This window comes from Eptatretus burgeri, chromosome 12, assembly GCF_056783735.1.
Source record: "Eptatretus burgeri isolate ZD-2024b chromosome 12, Ebu_testis_v1, whole genome shotgun sequence".
In the NCBI taxonomy this organism is placed as follows: Eukaryota; Metazoa; Chordata; class Myxini; order Myxiniformes; family Myxinidae; genus Eptatretus; species Eptatretus burgeri.
In genome coordinates this window covers 55,440,686-55,464,223 of record NC_140972.1, presented here as the reverse complement: position 1 = coordinate 55,464,223, position 23,538 = coordinate 55,440,686, and the positions used below count along the sequence as shown (strand labels likewise).

The window sequence follows — 23,538 nt, the reverse complement described above, 5'->3', positions numbered from 1 at the left end:
CCTCGCACCACGAACACCGAGAGCCGGGCGCGTCGACCTCGGTAGCGCACTGAGGCGTCGGCCCTAGCAAGCGGTGCAATCGCTTCACCCGTGTACGTGTACAGCGACAAGGCCGTCCCGACTAGGCGAACACCGCGAAGACCACGAGTCGCCTGCTCGCCCATGACTGACACTGCAGCTCCGGTGTCCACGCAAAACACGGTCGGCTCGCCATTCACTTCGACCTCCACCATGAACGGCGACGTCATCTCCGGACCAACGGAAAACAGACTCAACCGTGGTTGCATCTCCTGCTCCGGCCCGCCGGCATCACCATGCCCCAGCTGCAGGCCGATCTCCAGGTCATTGGGGTCCTCCCGCACCTCGTCATCCAAGACCCCAACGGAGGCCCCCGCCATCCGACACACACGCTTCAAATGTCCCACCTTGTGACAATGCAAACACACGGTGTTCTTATACGGGCACATTCGTCGCAGGTGCGGACCCCCACACCCCCAGCACCCCTGGAAATCCACCTCGCTCCCGGTGCGACCGTGCTGCGGTGCGCGCCCTCGTCCCGCACCGCCAGACGCGCGTGCGACCTGCGGCACCTGAGTCATCGCGCGGACCCCGGGCTGCGCGACCTGTGGCACCTGGGTCATTGCGTGAACTCCGGGATGTGCGACCTGTGGCATCTGGGTCACCGCGTGGACCTCGGGACCAGCCGACATGCCCCAGCTGGAGCTACTCATTACGTCCTGGCCAGCGATGGTGCGGACATCCGTGAGCGTCTGCTCGACAGACGAAGCAGTCCCGACCGCCGAGTCGAATGTGACGTCGGTCAACCGCAGGATGGCTGCTACCATCTTCGCGTCTCGCAGACCAGAAATAAAACGATCTCTGAGTCGTACCGGACGCTCCTCTGCCGTGAACTTGCAAAGCACGGCCGAATGCTTCACCCGTGCTACGAAGTCTGCAACGCGCTCCTTGCCACCCTTCGCGAGGTGATCGAACTGGAACCGCGCGAGCTGCAACGACTTCTCTGGCGCCAAGTGGGTCTTCATTTTCGCCACGATGTCCTGAAACGATAGCCCGTCATCACTGGGCTTATTTGGAGCCACCAAATCACTCAGCAGCCGGTAGTGCTCCGTTGATAGCAAGGCGAGCAAGATCGACTTGCGTTTCTCTTCATCATCTACATCATTCACGCGGAAGTAGCAACCCAACTGTTCAGAAAACAACTCGAAGTCATCTCCCCCGAAAACGGGCATGCGTCCGTGCGCCATGCCCCGACCTTCTGCCATGTTCATGCTGGCGAGACCCTTGGCTCCGTAGTCTGGAACCGCACGGGTTATTCGCTGCCGCCCTGCACACGCCGATCCGAAGATCCTCATCAGCCAACTGTGGTGTCGTGGATAGAAGATGCTTAGCAGGCAGACACGAGCGGGGGAACAGTCGAGCCGGGCTGTGTTGCACAAGCGCGAGCGCGGGCGTGCTTTGCCCGCGGCTCTCCTTTATTACGTACTCAGCACACGCACAAGCCGGGCGACTACTGCATCACTACAACGCCTCAGGCGGCGCGCACTCCTTATATTCCTGGCAGACACGATGACCACGACGACCCCTCCTCCCATCATCATGCCCCGCCCTGCATGCCTGCAGGCTATACCACAGGTAAGAGTCGTTGTGCCCCGGGATGTACTCGGCGATATACTAAAGGCTCTGGAGGGCAGTTTTACCGCTTTCCCGCCGAAGTAGACCGACAAAATCTTTGGATATCGGTTCTGAGAAGAGAAAAATGGCGGCCTGGCGAACATGACTGGTTGTGTGGCCTTCGTTTTGTCTCCGGTATGTAAATAATTTCTGATACGTTCTTTCAGTAGTTGGTATTAAATAGCTGGTGGTTACAAAAATTGTCTGATTTGTATAATTAAAATGCATTGTATCCGTTGTTTTATCGACAGAATGAGATGGGCGAGATCGCCTTTCTCACAGCTGTCGAACGCGCACGGTTCTGAGTTGTTTCCTCGAAACTCGTCTTATTGCTATTACATCGCAGATTAAATTTAATAGTTTGTCAGTATCATGTCTCCTTTTACTTGTGCATTTCTTGAGCTTAATCTCTGTCTCTAATCCCGGGGACATAATACGAGTAAGCGTCCATACTCGTGAAGGCTTTCAGGCTGGCTTGAGTGTAAGGACTCGGTGTTTCAACAAGGTAAACATCGATGTCAGGGAAAACGATTTGAGGCCAAAATTTCCTTTCTGTTGATTTATCCTTTGAAATAATATAAGGATCTTCACTAAGACCACACAGCTTCAGTTTTTCGCAGCACCTCTTCTTAGAAATATCATGTAATCCATGGAAACAGCCCAGAAGTTCGCGTGACACGTGCGTGTGGTGGCCATGATTTTTTTGCCACTCAATATGGCGGAGCCTTACCTTCCGCTGTGACGTCACTCGCTTAGTGCACAGAGACTATACCATGTCGTTAATGATGTTATTTATACACGATGCATTCATTATTTATTACATATTTTGATGCGAGAGTTATTGACCTTGAGAGAAAGTAATTGTTTGAATTTAAAGGGAGAATAGGACATAATTTTTGAACAATTTTTTTTTCTTTAAAATCAGTTTTTCAAGTTTTCTGAGATCAATCTGACTTTCTATTAATCATAAGTTTTCATTGGCCAAAACTCACCACTGTTGGATAAGCTTTCTTCCTCTGTTTCTTCTTCTTCTTCATTTATATTCTTCTTTCGTGGGCAGCACATGGCTGTGACGAGCATCATTGGCTGAGTTTATGGCTATGCTGCTGACGTCACATCATCTGGAAATTAGAAGAGAAAATTTGTAATTTGGCCAAAGTGCCGGCGATAGGTCGCCAACTCTTCGTAAAGAACACTGTAGGATCTTCAACATCTACCAACTGATGCTGGCAGACGGGACACCCATTTAATGTCCACCCAAGGGACGGCGCACAGATTGATGAATAACCCTGTCTGGGAAACGCCGGGATGACAGTTTATAGCTGGGTCAGGATTTGAAGAGTGGTTGGTGTTTTCGGAGAGCAGCTGTTGCCTTTCTTGCCCAAAATAACGTGGGATAATGGGCAGAAAAACACACCAGTAGAACCTTGGATGCACAGATATTTCTCCTAATTGCTCAAATTATTCTCTCCTCTCTCTACATTCACATGATGGATACATCACACACTCCATGCATCAAACAGCTGTGTTTTCCAAAACTATACTTTACCCCCTCCCCATAAATCTCGCCCCTCCCTCCCTCTGTAGTTATACACACCTGCTTCCCTGCACTGGATCACACTCCATAATCCATTAAACAATTGGGCAAAACAATGGGATGTGAACTAATCTCGATCACACAAACGAAGACGAGGAGATGTGCTTGTGCCGTTCTCGGTACAACATAATCACAATAATTGAAGATACGTGAACGATTGTATTTTTATTTTTGCTCATTGGCCCCCACCCCTCCAACAAGGTATGAGACGGGGACATTTATATGAGTTCCGTCCGACCAACCGATCATCTGTCCATGAACTTTCATGCCCGTGATATTTCAAAAAATGTTGAACAATTTGCTTTCATTTTACATACATCTATTCCTCATGACATTGTCTCAACCTTATTAGATCATGACTGTGATTGGCTGGATTATGATGCCAGAGCACCCATCTCGGTAACCTGGCTTTTGTACGCGATATTTCCAAAACCGTTCATCGCTCAAGACTTAGCCAATTCCACATGGCATCCAAAAGGCAGGGTATCTTAGGGCATCATCTCCTTGCTTTATAACTACATTGGATTAGTAATTAAATTATATTTTGTTAATAATCACCGAAGGTGGGTGGAGGTTATGTTTTCACCAAAAAAAAAGACAGGTTATGACAAAACTTGGTGGATGAGTTTCGTAGATGATGAGAACAAGCCGATTAGATTTTGGTTAAAGTCTGGATCCACATCCAGCCTTTCAGTGGGATACAAAACGTAAACTGTTCAGCCTGGTGGAGGTATGCTCTCGACCAAGCACTGTTGTATTTACCTCTGCCACCAAAGTTGGACGGAGGTTATGTGTTTACCCCTGTTTTGTCTGTGAACAGGATATCTAAAAATCTTAAGGACGGATTTCGGACGAAACTTAGTGGGCATGTTGGGTGTGCAGCACTGACAAAGTGATTCCGTTTTGGTGAATATGTGGATCTGGATATTAGAATTTTAAAGTGATTATGTACCATTGAGTGATTGGGCCAAAAATTATATATAGTACAATATCTCAAAGAGTTATGGATGGATTCAGATGAAACTTGGTGGAGAGGTTGGGTATGTGACAAGGACGAATTGATTCAATTTTGGTGAAGATCCGCATCTGGATACGAGAATTTTTTGAGTTCTTGAGAAAAGTTCAGCCACGGTTGCTATTAGTGGAAAGCGGCCGATCGCACGCCGGCAGGCGCGAATTCGTAACAATATGTGTATATATGTATGTGTATGTATATATATATATATATATATATATATATATATATATGTATGTGTATGTATATGTATATATATATATATATATATATATATATATATATATATATATATATATATATATATATATATATATGTATGTGTATGTATGTATATATATATATATATATAGCCTGGTGTTGGTGCAGTGGTTAGGGCAGCGGCTTGGGATCCAAAAGGTCCTGAGTTGAAGCCCCGTTGGGCCACTGAATTAATACACCAAGGGGTTGACTCAGCCTGCCATCCTTCCGAGGTCGGCGAAATGAGTACCAGTGTACTGGGCCGGTGTATACCCCGGTTAAAATAGGTGTACCATATCCCTGTGTTGTAAGAGGCGACCAGGGTTGCGTCAGGAAGGGCATCCGGCGTAAAACATGTGCCAAATCACTATGCGGATCATATGGATGATCCGCTGTGGCGAACCCGAACGGGAGCAGCCGAAAGAAGAAGATATATATGTATATATATATATATATATATATGTATATATATATATATATATATATATATATATATATATATATATGCATGGCTCACAAAGTGGGTATGCTGTGGTATGTTTGTGGGAAATTCCACATAAAACTATTATGAGGTATTTAGGCAAACCGTCAATGGTCAGAAATGAAAGTGGACATCTTGGGGAACCTTGAGAAACCGGCAATATCATACTCTCCATTTCCCTGTTTTATTAAAGATGAATTAAAGCAACAGACTATGGGTATTTTAACCTTAGAAATTTTACAGTTTGATTGGTAAAAAAATTATTTTACTGTACGTTTCTTATGTGACAGTTATTTTGAGTGTGGTGACTCAGATTGTGAACTTTGGTGTCTTTTTTGTTTGATGATGTTCTGTCTCCCTATTCAGGTTTTCTGGCATCCACCCTATCTGATGAAATAATGGATTCGTACATAACGCTTTGTGTCCACTGCATCGAGAAAAATATGGAGTCCAGTGTTGATAATATTTCTTATGATTTTTATTTAAAATCTCCCTTAATTTCTCGCAAATATGACAGAATCTAATGACAGAAAAATATAGATCAAAATTGTGATCAGAAAATAAAATTCGGACCGCAAGTAATCCCGTCTTGATTTTCGTGTCAGTCCCATTATGTACGAATCCTCATCTCTCGCCGGACGCAAATAACGCTAGCATTAGAAAACCTTGCCGTCTTGCAAACTTCCCCGATTGATGGATATAATAGGCACTTGCAAACGTGTCAGCACATTTCCATTCGCCGTCGAGCACAGCGTTTGTCTTCATGTCCGTGTCTTTGCGAGAGCCGTAATGTACAAATCCAGCATGAGGACGCTGAGCCGAATGAGGTGACTTGCATTTGTCTGATAATTCTTCATATTAACCAACGCTATAATTTTTTTGGTGCTTTGTGAGGATCTGAGAGGTAAGAATTATGTTTTTCTTTTCATGTTTGAAGTGATTATTTTCAAAAGTTTGAAAGAAATAGATTCGATTTTAACGTTATTTTTCGCTTAAAAGTGTGGCTTTCTTTGCGACTGAACTCGTCTGTGTTTTCTTCATAATTTATAACATTGGACTCTCTCAAAATGTGTTTTTTTCTTTTTCCTGTCAGAGTAAAAATTATCTGTTTCTTATCCCAAAATATAATATTTACGTTTTTTTTTTTCATCTGATTCCGTACATAACGCTGACGCCAAGCTCGAAATTCGAACGTGTATTTACAATGTTGTATATATTCAGTGGTAACTAAAACTGGACATGCTGCAGGTCTAAAAATTTAGATTTAGCTATTTGAATACATGCAGATTAACATAATGGGTTGCATTTCATGTTTCTCTAAACTTTTTTTCCCCTTTGTGTAATAGTAGTGTACCCACTTTGTGAGCCATATATATATATATATATATATATATATATATATATATATATATATATATATATATATATATATATATATATATATATATATATATACATTTAACACATCCCACACTCCTCGAGCTGAAGAAGCTGCATAACACAACCCAAGAAGGCCTACACAATGTAAGTGCTTTGCTGTTTCAAGCCCTTCCCAGAGTTCCTCCACAGCTGTAAAGACGTTCACACATCATTCACATATCATGGGAGGTGTAAGTTATGCACATAATCCGAGCCACCTGGGTTTAGTTGATTACGTGAGAGCTGATTGGCTATTCCCTCCATTAACAGGTAAGAGATGTGGGTGGGTCTTTATTATCTATATATTAACTGCTTTTGACGTTTGCATGTGGTACATGCTTGGGAGCTTCATTGGTATGCATTGCTGTCTGTGCTGTCGCTGATGATTCGCTAATAAGCGATGAAACTGTTCGGGCAGCTGAGGGGGTGTGGAGCATTGGGGTTCTCATGTGTGCACAATGTGTGAGCATCTTTATTGCTGTGGAGAAACTCTGAGAAAGGTTTGAAACAGCAAAGCGCTTACCTTGTGTAGGCCCTCTTGGGTTGCTTTATGCAGCTTCTTCGACGAGAGTAGTGTGGGAGGTGTCAATTATTTATATAATCCTAGCCACCTGGAATTAGTTGATTAGGTGAGAGCTGATTGGATATTCCCTCCATTCACAGGTGATTGATGTGGGTGGGTCTTTCATATATATGTATCTATGTATGTATCTATGCATGTATCCATGTATGTGTGTGTGTATGTGGAGTGACCTCTAAATCACCTCAGATCAACTTAAATTTTTTTATGTGCGTTACTGAATCATAGTGGAATAATTTAAGGCCTGTGGAGACATCAGAATTTTTTTTTGTTGTTGTTTTTGGACCACCCTAATATATATATATATATATATATATATATATATATATATATATATATATATATATATATATATATATATATATATATATATATATATATATATACAAACATACACATATATACACTAGCAGGATGTGCTTATAAATTGTGCAAGCATACGAACTGTGCTTCCCCATTGTCTCGGGTCGCTCACCTGCATTTTATTTTTCATTTATTTCATTAGATTTTTTTTATTTATTTATATTTTCATTTACGGATGCTTTCCAACGGTTCTGTGATTTTTTTTTTTCAGGTGTATTGGCCTCACTGTCCGTTGGCACACAAAATTACCATGCCTCCCCATTGTCTCGGGTCACTCACCTGCATTTTTTTCATTAATTTATATTTGCATTTATGAATGTTGTACGACGATTCTGTGATTTTATTTTTCCCCGGTGTGCCGGCTTCGATGTTCATCGGCACGCACAATTTCAGCTTTCTATATCACCCGGAAGGTCCCCATCTTTTATATCAGTCAGCCAGTGGTTAGAAAGATATATATATATATATATATATATATATATATATATATATATATATATATATATATATATATATATATATATATATATATATATATATACACACACACATACATGCCAACAGTGCTTTTTTTGTAACAGAACAAAGCATTATTTTGTTACACAACTCGTGCTTACAGTTCTCAAAAGTATAATATGACATTTGTGCAATACATGTAAATAGAGGTGTCGTGATCTCTCATTACTGCATAATAACAATACCTTTGAAAATGTGTTAAAATATTCCAGTATCGCCGGAAAAAAAACAACCAAGAATGACATGCACAGCCTGCACAGCATGCTGCACAAAACGCTGAACAAACCCTGTGGTCTCACACAACGTAAGATTATATGGGGAAACATCTGTGATGGTGTTAATTCAGTCAAAATTGACTCAATGTCGTGATTTTTTTTTATACTCCTTATCTTAATTCCACACGTTGTGTCAACAATTATTTTTCAACTTTGTATGCAATGTGGTTGTGTGGGTGATTCTTCAACTCATACTGAGTCCTGCATGCAGGAAAACTTGGACGTGGCAGAAGGTAATGCAGCCCATCACACCCATGTCACACTCTGATCCAGACAATCCCACATTGCAGGTGGCACGTGATTAAAGCAAAATAAATAAATAACCAAAAAATGATTTTATAAGCTGAATTAAATGAAGACACTGTGAGATAAAGAGAAGGAGGTGAAGGGATTTTCCCTTGTTTTTTTGCCAAGTTTTAAAATACTGATGGAAAACCAACAGATAAAAAAATCCCACATTATCATGAAACTGCGGGTTCATTTCTTGATTTATAATAAGTTTGGTTTTGTTTGAAATGTTCAAAAACTCCTTAATTGTTCGTTATTCGGAATTATCCACCACAAGTTCAATTTGCCAACTTTGAAATAGTTTTAACCTTTTATGGCACAACATACCGTAGATTAGCTTATGATTCCCTTATTGTATGAGCAAATGCTGTCGTCTCCAATTCTTTTGATAATCATTTAACAAATTAGTTCTCGTTTGGCACATGGAAATGCTCATATTATGCTCATTCCTGTGTTTCGTATTCCTATCTCAACACACATCTTATGATTCATTTGTTTGGAATTGTCACTTGAGTATATTGCTCATAATTCCTTTGCTTGGTATTCAATGTGAGTACTTAACTCATAATTTATGTGTTTGGAATTTCCAACTGATTACTTGGTTCAAGATTCCCGTGACCTCAGGTTAAAATCCTGACTCTGCTCTGCGGTCACGTTTTTTTTTTGTTTTGCTGTGCAAACTGTATATGTGCAAGCATCACCATGAGACGTAGACAATGTAGAAATAAAAATGAGTGAGGGACTCAACAATACAGCACCCCTCATGATAATCCATGAAACGGTCTTTCAAGTCAAATCAGATTGAGTTGGGAATTAAATACACAACCCCTGTTAATGCTGAACTATTCTGCCAAGCCTTATGCTATACAGTGCTCGCTCCCTCACCTATCGCGGTTAATGCGTTCCAGACCCACCCGCGATAGGTGAAAATCCGCGAAGTAGAAACCACATATTTATTTCATTATTTAAATATATTTAAACACATTTTAAACGTATTTTAAACCATTATACAACATCCACACACTCTTATTAACCTTCCCCACATACATTTAATCAGTTATTTAAAAAAAAAATTTCATCGGAAATGCGACTTCATGGGGCTGCAAAGCCTAAGACCAAAAATAATTTTTAAATACTATATTGTACTATAAAATATAAAAAAACGTATTATGGGTACTGACCTATGAAGATATGACGATGATGATGATAGCTGTGCAGTACTGATGACGATGAAGATGACGATGATGAGATGAATGTAGTACTGCACTGCCAAGAAGAGCATTAAATCTCTTCTACTGGAGGCGACTTCTACTCTTCTACTTCTACTTGAAAACCCGCGATGTAGTGAAGCCGCGAAAAGTGAACCGCGATATAGCGAGGGAGCACTGTATTCTCGTACCTGTTGCATTCAACGTTTCAGATTAATACAATAATATTGTTATGGATCCGGGTTTCGAGGCTCACCAGAAGTACTCGAGTTCCTCCTGAGCTCCCGGTCCTGAGGTCACCGAGCATGGATAACTCCACACACCAGTGGGTTGCTAATCAATCACGAACATCGACTGGTACTGCCAATCCTGGTGTGGTTTCACTACTTCGGTGTGAACCTTACCTGTGGACAGTCCATGCAAAAAGCAGCCAGTGGACCGAGCGTTCTTTTGTAACCCCCCAGCGGGGGTGGTGTTTGAAAGCAGAACAGGCGGAAGCGATGGGTGTTCTCTAGCGCCCTCATTGGTGAACAAACCATTTCCCCGGTTCTACCTCTGCCCATGCGAGGTCTTGGCAGCAGAAATGCCCTCACTCACTCCAAACTCAGTCACGTGACAGAGTTCCGAGGTTAACATTGCACCTGGGTACTTGTTGATGCTCTCTGATGACTAACACATGCCGGACACCCAATGAGGGCCGCAATTAAGCAGAATGCTGGAGCTATCCATACCATGTTGAACTGAGCCGAGCGTACACTCACACCCTGAGCAAGACGTCAGAACATCCAGACCCGAGTATCTCTTATGGTTCAGGCTGCTCCCTTGTTCCTGTTGGTCCCAAAAGGTCGTGTTGGCATTGTAGTGATGGTGGCACAGCGGTGGGAATGGTGGCGCAGCGGTGAGCATAGTGGGGAGCTCCTGGTGTGGCGATTCGTGGTGGTGGTGGTCATTTGTTGTGGCGTTAATGATGAGTACAGACAAGCTTGAGTTCAGGTCTGATAATGTGGGGGAATTATTATGAAGGTGTTGTGCTGGTTGGAAGAATGTTGTAATGTGGTTTGAGTTTGGTGCTGGTTGAAGTGGTGCACAATTTGAAGGAGAAACGGTGCACATATGCCAATGACCTGCAGGCATGTGTGAAGGAAAGGCCGTGTGTGTGTGTGTGTGTGTGTGTGTGTGTGTGTGTGTGTGTGTGTGTGTGTGTGTGTGTGTGTGTGTGTGTGTGTGTGTGTGTGTGAGATGTAAAGTAAATCAAATAGATAAAGGGTGGGAATAAAGACCTACCTAAAGCCCACACAATGCATGTGGCCCATAAACACACTACACAATAGGGAAGGGCTATCGAAAACGAATGCCAATGAAATAACTCTCTCGGGACCACTGTATGTTGTGTGCCATTGCTTCGAGGGAGCACCGGCTTTGCAGAACTGCAACAATTTGATGCTGGGCAGGGTAATCGGATCTGACTAGGTTGTAACACTCTTGAGGATGTATATTGTTGTGGTTATGGAAAAGATCCCCATGCATTCAGAGACACAGGATTTTTCCCAGATTTTGCCCACATCATATGTAAGTTTAGTTGGATGGGAAGTTTTGCTCCACTATTTCTTTAGTTTATGTGAGACAGATCCTTGCCCTTTTGTATGGAGGGATATTTTGACTGGGAGATGTGTTGTGAGTTAGAATGTTCGATTTCTCTTTAATCCCTCCATCTGTCAATCTATCTTTTGACCCTTCTTTAACTACAGCTATCCATCAATCGCCAGTCTCTCGCTCTTTGCCTTTCAAACCCCTTAACATCTCACCCTCACAATCCTGCTCTTCTTTCAAACCCCGTGAGTCACGACCCTTCCCTATTTGCCCTTCACACCTCCCTTCCCTCGTTTTTCATCCACATCTGAAACCATCCCCTGACCAATAAGTCAAAATTACCCCTATCACTTCAACTCAATGGACCTGAATTACCTGTTAACTTTTACAAAAGATTCTTAATCAGATGTGGAATTACATAGACATTTATTTTCATGATCTGCAGAACTCCAATTCAAGACACAATAGAGGCTATCATTTGCCTCTATTGTGTCTTAAATCGTGGTTGACAAGACCACCAGTGGTTGAGAAGAACAAACACACACCCTCTCAGTGGTTGAAAAAGGCAGATGGGTTTGACCTCCATAGAGAGTGGATGTGGAAACCTCTGAATAAAGTTTGTGATAACTGAGAGCCTGAATGGATGAAATTGGTAGGAAAAGGCTAGAACTCTTCGTGCTCCAGAGATTCTGGGCACCTTTTCCATGGAGATCGGTAGACATTTGAGGTGCATTTTCACGTACATCCGCAAATGCTCTCTTTAACCAAGCGTCTGATCCACCGTGCATTTCTGTCTGCTGAGCACTTTGATTCTCTGCTCATCTCGCCTGCCAGGAGCGCTTGATGTTCAATATTCCACTCACCACCTATACCGGGGGTTTTGCCTCATCGTATTCCGATCCACCATACGTCACCTGCCAAGAGTGTTCTCGACTCATCTTATTTTTTGTTTTGTTTTGTTGTTTCCACTCATCTTAACTCTGCTCTCGATTTGTCTTATCTGCCACTCCTTTCCATTTTCCTCGCACTCGCCCATCAAGCTCTCATTATCATGAGTCCTTTGGCCAAGCCTGTGATCACGTCTGCCTGTTCGGACCGTGGGAACCACCAAGGGGGAGCTTGCACACTATATGGATCTGCATGCACCATGAGCTTACATTCATCTATGTAAGGTGAGGCTGGAGCAAAACTCATGCTCCGCTCTACATTCCATCTACCTTCTTTCCATCTACGTTTCCCTGGAATGATTGATGGTGCAACATGTCCTGTGTATAGACGAGGTTAAGACCATGTAAGTGGCCTCTGTAAGTGTTAAGAATAATTATATTGTTCTCTTGTGCCTTTCCTATGTGATTTCTGTCCGTTCGTTGTAAATACATGCTCATGGTTGCTTCTGTAAATACCTGCCATTGCTGATTGAATAAACTTTGTTGTGCTTGTTGAATAAATGTATTGGTTGAACTGTTAAATGTTTCCGGTCTGCTCGCTTTTGTCCTTTCCTCCGTTGGTCAGACATCATATGTAAGTTTAGTTAGACGGGAAGTTTTGCTCCACTGATTGGCTCCGTAATTAGCCAACAGCCATCCACGGTTCACTCAGCCATACATGATAAATAGACAGGTGGCTGTTGAGATCTTGACCCCAAATTGGGGTTGACATGCCAACAGTAAGGGGTCTAGGGAAAGGGGTAAGGAAACTCGTAACCAAGGAGGGAAAATTCTGCTGGGCTCTGAGGTTCGATTCGGCGCCACGGTTGCCTCTCAACCCGTGGGGACCATGGAGTTATATGTGGCCGGTGGCCACAGGACTGTAGGTCGGGTATAGATCCGACTCGTCACTTCGCCAAAGTCGGCAGCGTCAAAAAGTCCCAAATTTATCGAATGTTAAATTGACTTACAGACTTTGAATAAAGTCTGTAAGTCGTCATCTCTAAGTCGTCACTTCGTCTAAGTCGTCAGATGTTGTCCGTTCCCGCGTAATGGAAACTCAAGTAAATTACCACGCCTAATTCATCACACGGAACTGCTGCCTCGTGAGAAGCCCGATTTCATGGAATCGTGATGCGTGGGCTATTTATAACTGCGCTGCGTTCAGCTCAGTCAGCGTGCCGTCCCACATGCATCTGAAGAGGTAGACAGGCTGCGCAATGCAGTCTTTGGCGAAGGAGTAAAGGATCGATCGAGCTTCGTGTTGAAGTCCCATCATGGTTTTTTATTGGCTTGTTTTGTACATCACCACACTCACTTTCACATAGGTATTGAGTGGTAGTCATCACGATGACTGTGTGTCATGTAATTTGTCGATGGTATACGAGTTTTCATTCCATATGAAAACTCATTCTACATTCATTCCAATGAATGAATTCTAACAGCCATTCATTCACATTTGTCGATGGTCATATACCATCACCAATGGTACACGAGTTGTCTTACAGTTGTTCATTATCTTTACTTTTGATAAAGTGATTCAAGAATTCCATCTTTGCTTGATCACTTTCCAACTCATCAATGAACCCCCACTATGCCCCAAGGATTGTGTTTCCCTTTTGGTACAATATCCAGCTTAGAGATTGTTGCGCCCTCTCACACGTACATGTCCAGGCCACGCGCAACTTCATCCTTCACTCCACAGTCATCATGAATGTTCGCATACGCGTAAGTCGTCACATGTCTAAGTCGTCACTTTTTTCTCGGTCCCGATGGTGACGACTTATGCCTAGTCTACTGTATACGCATATATACATAGGATGATCACCAACGAACCTGTTTTAGGTTGATAGGCTAAAACAACACTCTTTGATTGCAAAATAAATTATCCAAAAGTGCTTCAAACATCATTTTACTTGTGGATTTATCTATACCTATTTATATATATATTGTTGTGGTTACCAAATTCGCAAACCACCATTCAGGTCCCTTAGGTGAGATATCTCGGTAAGTTCATGTGTAGTTAGGCCCAAACCCGTTGTCTAGTGGGAATACATGTCATTTATGCGTGCTGCGACACTTCAGGATAGCCGTTTTTCTTTTACTATCTTTAATTTGGACCAACCGCCATTGTTACCACCACCAACCACCGCTTCACCACAACCGCCACGACCTTCATGTCACACCTCGCAACCGTCGCATCGCCACCGTTCTTGCGCCGCCTGTGGGTACCGGTGTTGGACTCGTGCAGGGCGCGCGCCGAACAGCGTGTACAAAATCACGGATTTTGTGCTTCAAAAACGGATCAAAAACGACACACGCCCACTTTTTGCCGTCCAATCGGTGAGCGAGGGGCGAATTGGCCCCGCCCCCAGGGCGTTGGAGGGCGATCGATATATGCAAATTTATGGATCAAAAAGCATTCACGCCCACTTTTTCTCGGGCCAATGGGGAGCGAGGTGAAAGGTCGAAGGGAGGGGGTCAAAGATGAGAGGGCGAAGCTACGGGGCTGATAAAAAGCGACCGTGTTCGTCAGTCCAGTGAGTAGGAGAGTAGGAGAGTCGAGAGGGAACAGAGAGTCAAGACTTCGCGGGCGGTGGAGTTGGCAAGAAGGAGCTGGTCGTCGTGTGCGTTGGAGTCGGAACGGAGGGGACGGAGCTGTGGAGAGGCGGCGAGGGCAGACGAGGGGGTGCTCGCGTCGTGCAGGGAGCTGCACCCCAGGGAGGCCGACAGCGCGACCTGGCCGAGGTGGAGACGCTCGTTGCGGGGCAATAAAAATCCTCTATACCCCGAGCATCAGCAACCCCCTCCTGTTTCCCCCCGCGCTGAGATAGTGCGACCAAGGGGGCCCCTTTCCCACCCCCTACCAGACACTGCCCGCGAGGCCCGCGGAGTTGAGGCACCATCGCCGCTCCGCGTCTCATCACCAGACGGGTAGGCCCGACCCGGTCTCGGCCTCAGGCCTGCCTCATCTTTGAGGGTATTCTTTTCTTTGGTTTTGGGTATGTGTTCTCCGCGCCGTCTGTGAAGTAAAATTGTATAAGTGTTGCCGTGTGCTCGGTAGTCGGTATTAGCTCTGCATTGTGTCTTCGCTTTTATATTTGCTTTTTGTGTAAATTGAATTGTGTTTTTCTTTTCTGTGTGCTTTTGGTGGAATTGAATATGTGTGCTTCCCGTGTGCTGCGAATAAATGTGCTTTGTGTTGAACTGTTTCCCGCTTCGCTTCGTCATTTCTTTCTTTGAATCCTCATCTAGCTTCACGTAAAGGGTAGGTAGTGGGCTGAGTACGCCCGATAATTAATCGAACCGTCGAGGTCGACGATAACACCGCTCGGTTATCCCGATAGTACGGAACGGGTCGCTTAAGTGGCCCGTGTCCGAAGTCGACCTGCGGCGAGGTGCGATCACCCGGTCTACCCTCCGCGTGGGTACTTAGGTAGGTCGAATTTGGCGAGCAACCCTATCCCACGCGGGGGCTGATTGGCTCGATCGTGGTGAGACCGAAAGGTCCACCCGTGACTGGTTCCCGGCGTTAGTCCGAGAGGGTCACGACTGGATTGTCCGTCCGGTGGGCGACGTGCCGCGATTCGAGTTACGTGGCCGTCAGCACGCCGGCGGGCGCGAATCCGTAACAATATATATATATATATATATATATATATATATATATATATATATATATATATATATATATATATATATTGTGTGTGTGTGTGTGTGTGTACCCCCCAAAGATAAGGCAACTTTTAAATTTTAAATTGTAAAATAAACGATGTATTCACGGTTCAGGAATTTCTTAGTTATATGGAGGCGAGTTATCGCCGGCATCCTGAACAAATTACAAATTCCTGCCCTGACTGACAGACTGCTGTGAAGGCAAGTCCTTGCCATGAGGATTTTGTCAGCACCAACGCTCTGTCCTCGCTATTCCACGAGCCTCAGCCACGTACTGATGATGCAACATTGATAAAGGTTGCTGTTAAATAGATCAGCCAATCATAATAGATCTTCTCACTGATTGTAATCAGACAACAGATTAACAGGAGTAGCAACACATCGGAATCCATATTTAAAACCTCTTTTTAAAAAAAAAAAGCTGCAAGGACTTGCGTGCATATATGACAGAACATGTCAGTATCTAAATTAAAATCTGGTTCCAAAATGTCGGTTATATTATTTTATGCCGTTCATAGAACTTTCTGTTGACATTTGAATAAAGACACTTACTCTCTAATATACATGCATAATAAATGTCACATTTAATACAAATTCACCAGTGATGCTTGTCAATTTATATGATGAATGAGAAAGTGTTCATCGTAAAATCTATTCAGATTGCTCTTAAATAGTGTACATTGTTATGTGAGGCACACTTCACGGAAAAGATGAGACTCCATGAATAGTGTAAAGAGTTCATAAGTACAATTAAATAATATTTACGTCCGACATAGAAGGTTATGTTTTCACCCCTCTCTGTTTGTCTGTCTGGGAGCAGGATATCTCATAAAGTTATGGACAGATTCAGACGAAATTTGTTGAACAGGTTGGGCGTGTGATGAGAACGAATTTCTTCGATTTTACTGAAAATCCGGATTCGGATTCGAGAATTTCTTTCAATTTTCTCAGTGATTCTTCACAATTGAGAGGTGTAGCAAAAAAAAAAAAACCTCCAAAAAACGACACATAGCATGATATTTCAAAAGTCCGGGGACAAGTTATGACAAAACTTGGCGAATGAGTTTATTTTGTGGCAAAAACAAGCCAATTCGAATTTGGTTCAGGTCTGGATCCAGATCCGGTCCATCAGTTGAAGACAAAATGTAAACTAATCAACCTGGTGGAGGTATACTTTAGAGGTTAGGTTAGGAGGTATACTGGTGGAGGTATAACCAAACTACCGAGTTCGGTTCTAGCTCCAAATTCACGGGGGGGGGGGGGGGGAATTTTTTTCAATGGGAGTTGCAAATGGACGAAAAAGAAAAGCATCTTCTCAGACCAGAATCCACAACCTTAAAGTACAAGCATTCTTTGCCCTGCAAATGCAGTATAAGCGACCTTTATAATCGGAGGTTAAGGACAGTCACAGGCCTCTGCTTCAAACCTTACCCCGCCACGTTCGACGATGTAAATTCAAGGATTTATGACATTTCTTGTTACAAAGGCATTTGCCATCCGAGTGAAAGCAGACAATCTGTGAAAGGCACATGACAGGCAAAGCGCAGGATTTGAATGCTTGCTGCAGATACCCTAACCTGTATTGAAGAGTCATAATGAGGCAATTAAAATGCCATTTGCAAATGTCTGATATAATGATTACGCAGCAGGCTATAATGATACATTAAATATTACTGGCTAAATAACAATCTGATAGTGCGCTTCCATTTACCACCTATCAAACACCTGATTGAAGTTGCGTAGAAAAAAGAATTTACTTAAGAACGCAAAGAAAACGTTTCTTTTTCCTTACCACGAAAGAATATCACAAAATTACTTTCTGGTTTTTGTGCAAAGGCGACGGGATATGGAACCGGTTTGTCTGTGTCGGGTAACGGGAGGGTGGGGTAGGAAAACAGCGGAGTGTGGATTGACAATGCATGCGAATCTCGAAATGGATGTTTCATATAACAGTGAGAGAAATACTAAACCCTTTTAAGAAGAATAAAGGTAAACTTAGACCGAAAGTAAAAGAGCAACAATATATGGTATGAATTTTTTTTTTTAAACCAAAATGAATCTTCATTATCATCATTGTCAATATACAATACTCTTGATATTAGAGTAGCCAGGTGCTGCCAAAGCAGTCTCTTGCGAAGGGTTATGGTGAGTGGTTTGGTTATGCTGGGTGGTTTGGTTATGCTGGGTGGTTTGGTTATGCTGGGTGGTTTGGTTATGCTGGGTGGTTTGGACATGCTGGGTGGTTTGGACATGCTGGGTGGTTTGGTTATGCTGGGTGGTTTGGTTATGCTGGGTGGTTTGGTTATGCTGGGTGGTTTGGTTATGCTGCATGATTTGGAGATGCTGGGTGGTTTGGTTATGCTGCGTGGTTTGGTTGTGCTGGGCAGTTTGGATATGCTATGTGGTTTGGTTGTTGCGTGGTTTGGTTATGCTGCATGGTTATGTTCTGCTTTGTGGTTTGTTATGCTGAGTAGTTTGGACATTTGGTTATGCTAAGTGGTTTAGCGAGCTTTGGGGCATGTGAACTGCTAATAATTGTGGGTGCAAGGTTGGGATTGTTGCATATAATGGCGAAGAAGCACAGAACGTCAGGTAGGTCATGTCCAGGGATTGTGAATGTGTGCACAGGGTAAGTTTAAAATATACTTTAAAATGATGATTAGGTAGTATTAATCATGTTGATCGGGAAAAGGGGAGGGGGAGGAGTGGTGGCTGTGAGACTTGTCATAAATATACTAGTATCCATTCCATTGGGACCAGACTCTGCACAGAGCATTGGTGCTGCTGAAGCAGTCTTCTGGGCTATTTGAAACAGGTCACCATGCTGACGCAGGATACTCGAATGGTTCAGTTATTCCATCAAACTGGCATTCATTTAGCTGACAGCGAAAGGATGAGAGGCTGAGTCAACCCCACCTCGTACTAATTAGACGGTGGAGCGGGATTTGAACTCAGGACCCGAGGATCCCAAACCTACAACCCTAACCATTCAGCCAACACCAGGCTATACTAGTAGGAAGACTATCAAAAATTATGGGGCCAATGGCAGATCCAGGAAGGCAACGGGGTGCATGGGGTGCACACCCCTTCGCCCCCTTTGGACTTTACACATTTTGATTTCACTTTTACACAAAACTGATATTTTCACCCTAATTTTTATCTCCCAATTATGGAAAAAAACAGCTATTTCCATTTTATCAGCGTTTACAGTACCTCAATCGATGCAGGGCCCACCACGTTTTTTTTTTTTAATCAGCGGTGATGTGTGTGTGTGTGTGTGTGTGTGTGTGTGTGTGTGTGTGTGTGTGTGTGTGTGTGTGTGTGTGTGTGTGTGTGTGTGTGTATACACTGTATGTCAGGTTGTAATGAGTAATCTGAAAGTACTATCAGGCACTCTTCACTATCTGGTGGACGACTCCACTATTATTGTCAGGTCAAGCCAGATTTGATCTGTGACTTGCTGCAGGTACCATGTAAACCTCCACTAACCTGTTTCATGGTCGGGTTGTCGGTGAATATACCGTCTACCCCGCCAGGTTTTCTGGTGAGGGAGGTGTATAGACATGGACACCCAGCAGGATTAAAAACAAAACCTGTCAAAGGGTGGAGCAGCTCCTTGTGAGCCAAAGTCCATCCATATCTCGTGCCCAACTGTGTCTGCAGACGCCCTCCTGCCGTTGGGTTACGTTTGTTTTAGGAGGTTTTAGTGGCAGGATTTGCAATCCGGCTGTAAAACACTTCATTCTGCAAAACACACAAATGTAAGGAAACCTGAAAACCTACTCCATGGGAGTACCTCCTGTGCTGCTGCCCTCTCCAGGGCAGCTCACCGGGTGATGAGATCGGGGCAAAGCCTTCGGGACCCCCATTCCTTGATGGCCTGAGGAAAACCACAGGGTAAACCTCCAGGGTCAGATTGTGGTGGTGTGTGGCAGAGTAGTGCTGAGGTGTCGTCCACCAGACGGCGGTCTCCATTGGTTAACCTGAGGTGGTCCCTTTGGGTGGGTGCCTGGAATGTCCTATCCCAAAGAGAGGATGATCACGTTTCTGTTATCATCAGAGCTCAAACGATTGAACATCGGCATTGCAGCACTCTCTGAGGTTCAGAGACTAGAAAGTAGTGAGATCATGCTGGGTGGTTTCACGTGCTATTGGTTTGGTTGCTCTGATTGTTACCATGCCCAAGGAGTTGCTGTAGCTGTGTCCAGTAAGCTGACTCCAATGATAATTGAGGTAACACCGATCAACGAGCGTATTATGAGACGAAGGATTCATCACTCCTTGGGTGTCATTTTCCTGGTCTCTGTATATGCTCCAACTGAGGCGTGTGATCTCACCGTGAAGGACGCATTCTTTGCCGTGCTCGAGTCTGTGGTTGATCAGTGCCCCAGGCGAGATACTCTTCGAGTCTTGGGAGATTTCATTGCATCAACTGGAACTGATAGGGATGGTTATGAGACGTGTTGGTCCCCATTGGTCTGGAACTGTGAAACAGAATAGCACTAATTTCCTTGACTTTGCAAGAAGTCGTGGACTTAACATGGCTGCTTCATGGTTTCAGCATCCACAGGTTCATCGCTGGACTTGGCATTCCTACACTGGTGGTGTGGCAAAGGAGATCGACCATGTGTTCGTTGATGGTCGCTGGAGGATGATCCAGAAATGTAGAGTAAACCGGAGTGCTCATTTTCTCAATACCAATCACAGGCTTGTTGTAGCAACTCCGAAGTTGCAGCTTAAATCTGGGAGAATGGTACCATCCCAGCCTAGGCTGGATACCTGACTCCCATACCTGACCTGACCTCGGCCTCGGCTCCCATACCTGACCTGACCTGAATCCACTGACGCAATTGACGTGTGGTGTTTTTAATGGCACATATTTCATGTACATATCATGTATCAGGATCCATCCGAGCTGTTAGGTGGTTTGTTGGGTAAACTCATTCTCCGCTCTACACTCTATCTACCTTCTTTCAAAGGTAAAGGGTATCATTCATACATTGCCCTTCACAAATGAGATTGAGGTGTACATGTTGAAACAGATAGAGTCTGGTCCGGTAATCACTGCAGACGTGGCCACTGCCATTCCTCGCAATCCCGTTTTGTCGCATGTTGCGTATGCTGTATTGTCAGGTTGTTGACGCGAGTTGCCCTCGACATCAGTATATGCTCCATATGTGTTGCATGCATCCGAGCTATCTTTAGCTCAAGGTTGTGTTATGTGGAGCAAAAGGGTGGTCATTCCTGCTTCATTACATCACTGCTGTCTCATTGAGTTGCACAAGGGTCATTTAGGTGTATTCAAAACAAAGAGTTTAGCCCAGAGTTTGTTGTGGTGGCCCAGGCTTGATGCAGACATAGAGTGGATGGTAAAAGCATGTGCTCTGTGTCAAACTGATGCTGATAATCCCTCATGTGTCTCATTGTTGTGGCCACCCACTCATAGATTATGGCAGCACATTCATGTGGATTTTGTGGGGCTGACCACGGGCCATATGTTTCTGGTGGTGATCGACACTTACTCGAAGTGGCTGAACGTAGCTATCACGCAACACAGTTCTTCTCGGTAGAGAACACGGTGGAGCATCTGTGGAGTATTTTTGTAAACAAAGGTGTTCCGGAGATTTTAGTTTCAGACAATGGTCAACAGTTTGTATCTGGGGTGTTTGCTGTGTTCACAAGTGATAGTGGTATCAAACACCTGAGTTCGGCACCTTACCTCCCAGCTACAAATGGCCAGGCCAAGTTATTTGTCAAAGCTTTGAGACATGCCTTACATAGGGGCCAAGCGGTACAATCTGTGCAGCATAAGGTCAATGTGTTTTTGCATCCCTATCGTAATTTGGTGCATTCTAATATGCAGAAAACACTTCCATTCTGCATGTATGGCTGACAATTACGGTCACGGCTAGATTTGCTTCGACCATGCGCTCTGGCAGTTACAGTGATCGTTGTTCGTACATTCATGGTGGACCAGCCTGTTTTCGCGTGAGACTATTTGCACCAATAGAAATAGGTTCCAGCTGCTGTGATCCGAGTTTTCCGACCGGTTAACTACCTTATCTCTACTTCAGCCGGTCATACCTGGAAACGTGATGGAAATCAATTGTTGGTGCGTGGGTCTGATCATTCATACACTGCCAATTCCATTCTGCCCTTTGATGTGTCCTCATCCATCAACATGCCTGTGAGAGAGGAGAAGTGGGAGGAGGGTACCACACTGTATTGGGAGGGGGTAGAGCAAAGGTGTGTGTGTGTGTGTGTGTGTGTGTGTGTGTGTGTGTGTGAGAGAGAGAGAATACGTTATGCTTAATGAACAACACACACACACACACACACACACACACACACACACACACACACACACACACACACACACACACACGCTTGGCTGATATTGGCAATTTTTGTGATTACCAACTGCAGGACTTGCTCAAAACAACCCAGAAACCTTGAGTAGCTTTCACCAAAAAACAATGTTGCATTTATATAGACGTTTCAGGTCGATGTTCACAAACATTATTCTTTACTAGACCATCCATGAACCCGTTGGGTTCCCGTTGTGACAGTGGTTGATAAAAAAAAAATCATTTAAAGAAAAAAAATAAAGAAGAAGAAGATAGCTCCAGTGAACTATACCGTTGAGGTTGTTTGTGTACTGTACTGAATTGGGAGATGCTTAGCAGGCAGACACGAAGCGGAGGAACAGTCGAGCCGGGCTGTGTTGCACGAGTGCGAGCCAGGGCGTACTGTGCCCGCGGCTCCCCTTTATTCCGTACGCGGTACACTCACGAGCCGGCCGACTCCAGTATTACTACGACGCCTCAGGTGGCGTGCACACCTCATATCCCTTGCCGACCCCACGGCCACCCCTCTCATCACCACGCCCACCATGCATCATCACCATGCCCTTCCCCATAGGCCCGCAGACTCCACCACAGTTTGCATTGATCAAATACTCCCAAAGAGTACTTGACCAAATCGGGAATTGATTTTTTTAAATAATTTTTTTCGTTGCCTGATTTGAACGAAACTTGATATTGCACGTCAATGTGGAGAAAAGAAAGTCGAAGAAACACAATTTTATTTATTAATGAACAATGAACGATTAGATCAAAATGGCGATGTTTATTTAATGCTTAAAAATAAATCCTTCTTCGTCTATACTAAATGTTTGACATTTTAAAATAAATCATTTCAAGAAAAAAAAAAAAGATAGCTCCAGCGAACTATTCCACTGAGGTTGTTTGCATTGATCAAATTCTCCTGAAGAGTACTTGACTGAATCGTTAATTGATTTTTTTAAATAATTATTTTGTTTCCCGATTTGAACAAAACTTGATACTGCACACCGCAGGCGAATGATGAGTAAGGAGGGCTGAAATTTTTTGTGCTATCCTGTACCGTTTTGGCTGTATTTCAGGAACATACTGTTGCGGTATTCGCGCCCGCCGGCGTGCTGACGGCCACGTAACTCGAATCGCGGCACGTCGCCCACCGGACGGACAATCCAGTCGTGACCCTCTCGGACTAACGCCGGGAACCAGTCACGGGTGGACCTTTCGGTCTCACCGCGATCGAGCCAATCAGCCCCCGCGTGGGATAGGGTTGTTCGCCAAATTCGACCTACCTAAGTACCCACGCGGAGGGTAGACCGGGCGATCGCACCTCGC

At 44.1% G+C, this 23,538-nt stretch overlaps 1 long non-coding RNA gene across 1 annotated transcript in view; it reads right to left on the bottom strand.

Annotated features, from left to right (window-relative positions):
• The window catches only part of LOC147015666 (uncharacterized), a 33,522-nt gene extending 10,726 nt beyond the window's left edge, over window positions 1-22,796 (bottom strand). The window contains exons 1-2 of the long non-coding RNA XR_015050123.1: window positions 22,505-22,796; window positions 21,950-22,050 (exon numbers count right to left, since the gene is read on the bottom strand). This is a non-coding gene — a long non-coding RNA (uncharacterized LOC147015666). The remainder of the gene's footprint in view (window positions 1-21,949; window positions 22,051-22,504) is intronic.
• Window positions 22,797-23,538: the final 742 nt, after the last annotated feature.